Raw genomic sequence first — 8,707 nt, 5'->3', positions numbered from 1 at the left:
AGGGTCTGGCATACTGGCATAGAGGTTCCTGGCTGCTGGTTGCCTCAGGGTCTGGCATACTGGCATAGAGGTTCCTGGCTGCTGGTTGCCTCAGGGTCTGGCATACTGGCATAGGGGTTCCTGGCTTCTGGTTGCCTCAGGGTCAGGCATACTGGCATAGGTGTTCCTGGCTGCTGGTTGCCTCAGGGTCTGGCATACTGGTTCCTGGCTGCCTCAGGGTCTGGCATCCTGGCATTTAGGTGTTCCTGGCTGCTGGCTGCCTCAGGGTCTGGCATACGGGTTCCTGGCTGCCTCAGGGTCCGGCATACTGGCATTTAGGGGTTCTTGGCTGCTGGTTGCCTCAGGGTCCGGCATCCTGGCATACGGGTTCCTGGCTGCTGGCTGCCTCAGGGTCTGGCATACTGGTTCCTGGTTGCCTCATTCTGCTCACCTGCAATCTTTGTAGCTTATGTAGATTTCCTCAGAATGTTTTTTTTTTGCTTAACTTTTATGTGAAAAGCAAATAGAAAGTAAAATAAACAAGTACAATAATAAACCATGCTGCTATGTCACCATTCCCACTACAGCGATAAGTACACGGACATTGCGATAACACCCAGCTTTCGCCTCGCACTGTATCATGCAGGGTGTGCAGCGATGCTCCCCTGGACGCTGCTAGTAATGGGCCGTTCTTCAGGGATTTCCAGTATCAGTCTATGACACACACCGTCAGGCACCACCCATTGACATGAATGGAGGGGTGAGGGGCTAGTACTTCCTGTGTGACTGGGGAGGAGCGCGGTGCATTCACTGTGAAGATACAACTTTCCAGTCTGCTCCTTGTAACTTCGTACGGTGTTCGTGCTGAGCTGGCCGGTGAGTGCCCGGGAATGGGGGGCGGCGTGTGCTGAAGGGGTATGGGGGCTCCAGCTCCGGAGACACGGGCGGGAAGAGACTAGCCATCTGTTGTTTACCCTCCATAGCTGGTGTTTGTGTAGGTCCTGGGTGTAATAACATTCCTGGTCATCTAATAACACATTTTATCTGTACATAATATACACTACACATGTGCACTACAGCCATACACATTACCGGTCATCTAATAACACACACTATATGTACATAATATACACTACACATGTGTGCACTACAGCCATACACGTTACCGGTCATCTAATAACACACATTATATGTACATAATATACACTGCACATGTGTGCACTACAGCCATGCACGTTACCGGTCATCTAATAACACACATTATATGTACATAATATACACTGCACATGTGTGCACTACAGCCATGCACGTTACCGGTCATCTAATAACACACATTATCTGTACATAATATACACTGCACATGTGTACACTACTGCCATACACTACCGGTCATCTGTCTTACCTCTGTCTCTAACATCATGTTCTCCCTCTATCTGAAACTGAACCTGTCAAAAACTGAACTCCCTCTACTAACCTACCTTTGCCTGACATTGCCATCTCCATGTGCGGTTCCACCATTACTCCAAAGCAACATGCCCGCTGCCTTAGGGTCATCCTTGATTCCGAGCTTTCATTCACCCCCCACATCCGATCACTGGCTCGCTCTTCTTATCTGCATCTCAAAAATATTTCTAGAATTCGCCCGTTTCTTACTTTCGACTCTGCAAAAACTCTTACTGTTTCACTTATTCATTCTCGTCTGGACTATTGTAACTCTCTACTAATCGGCCTCCCTCTTACCAAACTCTCCCCTCTCCAATCTGTCCTGAATGCTGCAGCCAGGACCATATTCCTCACCAACCGTTACACCAATGCCTCTACCTTGTGCCAGTCATTACACTGGCTACCCATCCACTCCAGAATCCAGTACAAAACTACTACCCTCATCCACAAAGCACTCCATGGCTCAGCACCACCCTACATCTCCTCTCTGGTCTCAGTCTACCACCCTACCCGTGCCCTCCGCTCCGCTAATGACCTCAGGTTAGCATCCTCAATAATCAGAACCTCCCACTCCCGTCTCCAAGAGTTTACACGTGCTGCGCCAATTCTTTGGAATGCACTACCTAGGTTAATATGATTAATCCCCAATCCCCACAGTTTGAAAGGGCCACTGTCACTCCCCCCCCCAGCCGTTATAAACTAAAAGAGCCACCTTGTGCAGCAGTAATGCTGCAGTCTAACAAGGTGGCTCTTTTAGTTTTTGATTCATTTATAACCTCAAAAAAGCGTTTTAAAAATTGGCCACACATACCAGATATTGTACCAGGAGGCGGTCCGAAGCGTCCTGTATGAAGCTCCCAACTGCCGTCACTCTTCTCTTCAGGGGCGATGGTACCCGCCCCCTGAGCGCTGTTATCTTCTGAAATCCGGCGCCTGCGCTGTGCGTGCCTGCCTGGGGCCTGCGCAGTCTTCATTGTCAGTGTGGCCACACTGTTGCTGAATCCCCCGCCCCGCACTGTTATTCATTATGCACTGTGCGGGGCTGGGGTTCCTGGGAAGGCGGGGGAGCTGGGGAGCGTCGGAGCTGGGGAGCGTCTAAACAGCGCAGTGGGCATGCCCAGGAACCCCAGCCCATCGGCCCTGAAGAGATGAGTGACGACAGTTGGGGGATTCATACAGGACGCTTCGGACCGCCTCCAGGTATAATATCTGGTATGTGTGGCCAATTTTTAAAACAGTATTAGATGACCGGTAATGTGCATGGCTGTAGTGTACACACGTGCAGTGTATATTATGTACAGATAATGTGTATTATTAGATGACCGGTAATTTGAATGCATGTACAGCGCCTTGCGAAAGTATTCGGCCCCCTGGAACTTTTCAACCTTTTCTCACTTATCATGCTTTAAACATAAAGATACCAATGTAAATTTTTGATGAAGAATCAACAAGTGGAACACAATTTTGAAGTTGAACGAAACTTATTGGTTATTTTAATTTTTTGTGCAAATTCAAAAACTGAAAAGTGGAGCGTGCAATATTATTCGGCCTCTTTAACTTAATACTTTGCTTTCTTTTGCTGCGATTACAGCTGGAAGTCGCTTGGGGTATGTCTCTCAGCTTTGTACATCGAGAGACTGAAATTCTTGCCCATTCTTTCTTGGCAAACAGCTCGAGCTCAGTGAGGTTTGATGGAGATCGTTTGTGAACAGCAGTTTTCAGCTCTTGCCACAGACTCTCGATTGGATTGAGGTCTGGACTTTGACTTGGCCATTCTAATACCTGGATACATTTATTTGTGAACCATTCCGCTGTATGTTTTGCTTTATGTTTGGGATCATTGTCTTATTGGAAGACAGATCTCGGTCCCAGTCTCTGGTCCTTTGCAGACTCCAACAGATTGTCTTCAAGAATGGTCCTGTATTTGGCTCCATCCATCTTCCCATCAATTTTAACCATCTTCCCTGTCCCAGATGAAGAAAAGCAGGCCCAAACCATGATGCTGCCACCACCATGTTTGACTGTGGGGATGGTGTGTTCAGGGTGATGAGCTGTGTTGCCTTTACGTCAAACATATCGTTTGGCACTGTTGCCAAAAAGTTCGATTTTTGGTTTCATCTGACCAGAGCACCTTCTTCCACATGTTTGGTGTGTCTCCCAGGTGGCTTGTTGCAAACTTTAAATTACACTTTTTATGGATGTCTTTGAGAAATGGCTTTCTTTTTGCCACTCTTCCATAAAGGCCAGATTTGTTCAGTGTATGACTGATTGTTGTCTTATGGACAGACTGTCCCACCTCAGCTGTAGATCTCTTCAGTTCATCCAGAGTGATCATGGGCCTCTTGGCTGCATCTCTGATCAGTCTTCTCCTTGTTTGAGATGAAAGTTTAGAGGGACGGCAGGGTCTTGGTAGATTTGCAGTGGTATGATACTCCTTCCATTTCACTATGATCGCTTGCACAGTGCTCCTTGTGATGTTTAAAGTTTTGGAAATCATTTTGTATCCAAATCCGTCTTCAAACTTGTCCACAACAGTATCATGGACCTGCCTGTTGTGTTCCTTGGTCTTCATGATACTCTCTGTGCGTCAAACAGAACCCTGAGACTATCACAGAGCAGGTGCATTTATACGGAGACTTGATTACACACAGGTGGATTATATTTATCATCATTAGGCATTTAGGACAACATTGGATCATTCAGAGATCCACAATGAACTTCTGGAGTGAGTTTGCTGCACTGAAAGTAAAGAAGCCGAATAATATTGCACACCCCACTTTTCAGTTTTTGAATTTCCACAAAAATTTAAAATAAGCAATAAATTTTGATCAACTTCACAATTGTGTTCCACATGTTGTTGATTCTTCACCAAAAATTTACATTTGGTATCTTTATGTTTGAAGCATGATATGTGGGAGTAGGTTGAAAAGTTTCAGGGGGCAGAATACTTTCGCAACGCATTGTAGTTCACACATGTGCAGTGTATGTTATGTATAGATAGTGTGTCTTATTAGATGACCGATGTCACGGATCCCAGGGAGGATGTCTTTATCATCCCCGCCGGTCACAATAATATGCCATGAACCGGAGTTGTTTGGTTGCCCAGTTCTTTCTGAAGGGGATTTATCTATATCCCACTTCCCAGTTCCTGTTTGGAACCTACAGCTCTCTGGCGCCCTCGATACCCTCAGGTCAGGCGGTACTGCACCTAGGATAATTAGTCGCCAGAAAGGCTGCCTTACTTTGTACTGGCTAATGGGCACACTGCAGCGAGGGCAATATAACTACTCCCACTCAGGCGGGAGTTATAATTATCAGCGCTGTCCGTCGCTACAAAGTCCCAAACGCACAGAACAAATCCGCTGCCACCAGCTCTGATTTCTTAATAACGGGTCTGGAGCCAACCCAAATTAGTAGCTTAATTCACTCCAGAGGACGTGACAGTATAGAGCAAGGAGAAATAAAGCTAGTAATTTCCTATATTTTACTCCAAAAAGGTAGGCAGTGTTTACAGAAGTATAGAAAAATATAATAAAAGTAGACAAGTATTGTATGTACTGTACAATTACAAATAAAATGGGATTAAAGTTGAAAAACACTTACAGTTCGTTATGTCATTTCATCTCATGGCAGACCATGTGCTGTGGGGGATGGATGTACATCCAGATGCATTACAGATCTGTCTCGCAGCTAGACCCGGTACAAAAGACTAGTGATTACTGATGTCTCGCTTATCTCCGTGCCCAAAACCAAGGCACTCCCCCTGTGGTGACCTCACTCAGAGGCTGAATACTCCCCTTTCTTAGATTTATGACAAGCCATTTCTTTACATAACTCGCTGTATGAACCTTGGAGACGAACGACACAATGATCATGATGCTCACCACGTCGTAGGGGTTCTTTCAAGTATAAACAGGGCGTAGACATATGACCCGCTTACGGAGAAATCCGTTCTTTGCATTTCGTTGGGCTTAGATTCTAGCAATATCAGTGAGTTATAGATTTCTCGGTGGACATTCGGAATATGTAACCCTTATATCTCTATCCCTGATCGGTGCCTATACAGAACTTCTCAAGAACAAAAGAGTCCCATGCGGTTTGAAAGTTGCTGTACCAGTTGTAGCTGGTATCAGGCGGGAGGGGGGGATGAGGGGTTTAGACAGCAGACTGGCTTTCCCAGCACAAAGCCATTAAAATTCCTCAGTGGAGCTGGCAAGCTGGTCTCACATTACAGCTATATAGCAGGGGGGAGGGAGGAAGAGTGGCTTAGAATTCCAGCCTTGTGCTGGCAGGCAGAGGAAACTGCATCTGAGATCTCTGTATGTGTAATTGTAGTAATCAGAACTTCTTCCCATCTCCTGACAACCGGTAATGTGTAGGGCTGTATTGTACACAATGTGCAGTGTATATTATGTATAGATAGTGTGTCTTATTAGATGACCGGGAATGTGTATGGCTGTAGTGTACACATGTGCAGTGTATATTATGTACAGATAATGTGTACTATTAGATGACCGGTAATGTGTGTGTGTGTGTGTGTGTGTGTGTGTGTGTGTGTGTGTATGTATGTACAGTACAGACCAAAAGTTTGGACACATCTTCTCATTTAAAGATTTTTCTGTATTTTCGTGACTATGAAAATTCTCTGGGAACTCCTTCAAGATTGTTGGAAGTAGTAGTCCGGTGACTACCTCTTGAAGCTCATCAAGAGAATGCCAAGAGTGTGCAAAGCAGTCGTCAAAGCAAAAGGTGGCTACTTTGAAGAACCTAGAATATAAGACATATTTATTCAGTCGTCATGACAGCACTAACGAGAGAGGGGATCCGCCCTTCAGGGACAGGAAACCTACAGAGATAAAAGGGCGGCACCTCTCTCCCGCATCAGTTGGTTTCCTGTCCCTGACAGGGGACCCTGCAGAGGCCTTTGGAAGAAAGGCGAAGAAATTTTGACCCAGGTCCGACTCACCGATCCTGGAGGCGGGATGGCCCCTTCCCCGGTGTTGATCGCGACGCTGGAAGTGCCGCACCACAGAGGGCTGTGGGGGTAGGCAACAGCACGGCAGGAGCAGCCTTCAGGGGGAGTGCTGTCTCCAGGGGTGTCCCATCGCCAGGTACGCGTGAGTATACTGTGGGAGGCCCTCCATTCCCTGGCGTCCCCTCTCACCGGCGTTCTAAACGGTACTCACATCGCAGCAGCGGTACTCTTACGGCCGGCACTACACTGGAGCGTCCCCTCTCATCGGCGTCTAAACAACACACACAGCGCGGCAGCAGTACTCTTACTGCCGGCACTGCGCTGGAGCGTTCCCTCTTCACCGGCATCCTAAGCAGCACGAGCGCTGCGTTCAGCGTCCAGGAAGCGTCGCACCGGAGGTGACGCGCATAGGGGGGCGGGGCTTAATTCGGCAGCAGGCAATGACGCTCGGCGCATGCGCAGTGCGTCGCGCTGGGGAAAACATGGCGGCGCCTGTCGGTCTCTTTTGTATAGTCGGCGTGCGGGGATTTTTCGGATATTTCTGGCGGCGCTGCTTCCAGACGAGGATCGTGGTGCCATTGGCGGGGGTCTTGGAAGGGGAGGGGCCTCCCACACACCAGATTGTACCAGGCAGTTCACCGGAATTGGCCGGCTGTCCCCCATCAGGGGGAGGTACCTTTAGGGGGCCGGCTATTTAAGGATTCAATGATGGCTGCTTCATGCTTCATGTCCATTGTTACAATGGAGTCTCAGGAGCAGGACCAGTTGCCTTCTGCGCAGCAGTGTTTAACCCTGGAGAAGCCCCATGCAGCGAACACCCAGCGACGTTCTAGTGGCAGTAGTCGTCCTGGAGGTAAAGCTGATCAATCTGATAAAGCCGGAAAGTCCTCGAGCCGGATGGATATTGCTTCGGTGGAGAGGGTCCCCCCGCAATCTTCGGTACCACTTGGACACTGTAGGGGTAAGTGATCATCGTGAAAGTTCACTTAGTGATTGGTGTCCCTCCTTATTCCCTCTTTTTACATCAGGGAAAAAAGCGGTCCTCTAAATCCAAGCACAAGGAATGTGCAGAATGTGGTATTCCTCTCCCTGACGAATACGTTAAGAGACTATGTGGTCCGTGTATCCAGCGTCTAATAGCGGAAGAAACACCAGATTTCGCTTCTAGTCTAAGACAGATTGTTAGACAGGAGATTAGAAGCTCTACAAGATCTCAATCTCATAGGGGGTCTAAAATAACAGACCCTGGATCCCCAAGTTCACATGAGGATGGTGACTTAGGAGATCTGAAGTCGGAAGTCTCTCTCTCGTCAGTATCCTCCTCGGGTTCTGAATACGAACATTCTTGTTTTTCTTTTGACCGCATAGACCGCCTAGTTAAAGCGGTAAATAATACAATTGGGATTGAGCAGACGACACCAGAGAGATCCATGCAGGATGTCATGTTCCGAGGTCTGGACCGTAAATCCCGCCGATGCTTTCCGGTAGTGGAGAAAGTTAGCGCCCTAATTTCCAGAGAATGGAAAAAACCGGAAAGAAAAGGTTCTCTTCCTCCATCCTTCAAACGGAAGTATCCGTTCGAGGAGTCTGCTTCGGCCACGTGGGATAAAGCCCCGAAGCTTGATGCGGCTGTTGCCAAGGCTTCAAAAAAGTCCTCTCTACCGTTTGAGGATCTTGGTACTTTAAAGGATCCACTGGACAGGAGGGCAGATGTGTTTCTCAAAGGAGCCTGGGAAACTTCAGCAGGGGCTCTCAGACCATCAATCGCTGCCACCTGCACGGCACGGTCTATGATGGTGTGGTTGGATAGCCTGGAGAGTCAGCTGAAGGACAAAACGCCGAGAGATGAAATATTATCCTCCCTCTCTATGATTCAGGGGGCTGCGGCTTACCTTGCTGACGCTTCAGCGGACTCAGTTAAATTGGCGGCTAGGTCGGCCGCGCTCTCTAATTCAGCCCGTAGAGCAATCTGGCTGAAATGTTGGCAAGGAGACATGCAGGCCAGATCCAAATTGTGCAACATCCCGTGTGTGGGAGAACACCTATTCGGTCCGGTTCTGGACGAATTATTAGAAAAAGCGGGAGACAGTAAGAAACGGTTTCCCTACCTCGGTAGGTCTTCTTACAGAAGAGGCACTAATAGGAGGTGGTTTGATCGAACAAGACCAAATAGAGAAAGATCCAGATATGATGCCAACAAAAAGAAAGGTAGAGGCTACATGTTTAGCTCCTTTAGAGACAACAGGAAGCCACAATGACTGGCGGACCGGGTAGGAGGCAGGCTTCTAGCCTTCTATCCGGCATGGCGTA

General features: G+C 47.9%; 1 protein-coding gene across 1 annotated transcript in view; it reads left to right on the top strand.

Moving 5' to 3' along the window:
• The first annotated feature begins 597 nt into the window (after positions 1-597).
• Positions 598-8,707, top strand: part of TSPAN14 (tetraspanin 14) — a 67,440-nt gene continuing 59,330 nt past the window's right edge. Inside the window, exon 1 of the mRNA XM_077259359.1 lies at positions 598-855. The gene's annotated coding sequence lies outside the window, so the exon portion shown is untranslated. The remainder of the gene's footprint in view (positions 856-8,707) is intronic.

The sequence above is a fragment of the Ranitomeya variabilis genome, chromosome 4 (assembly GCF_051348905.1).
Source record: "Ranitomeya variabilis isolate aRanVar5 chromosome 4, aRanVar5.hap1, whole genome shotgun sequence".
Classification (NCBI taxonomy): domain Eukaryota; kingdom Metazoa; phylum Chordata; class Amphibia; order Anura; family Dendrobatidae; genus Ranitomeya; species Ranitomeya variabilis.
This window is presented reverse-complemented; position numbering and strand designations above follow the sequence as displayed.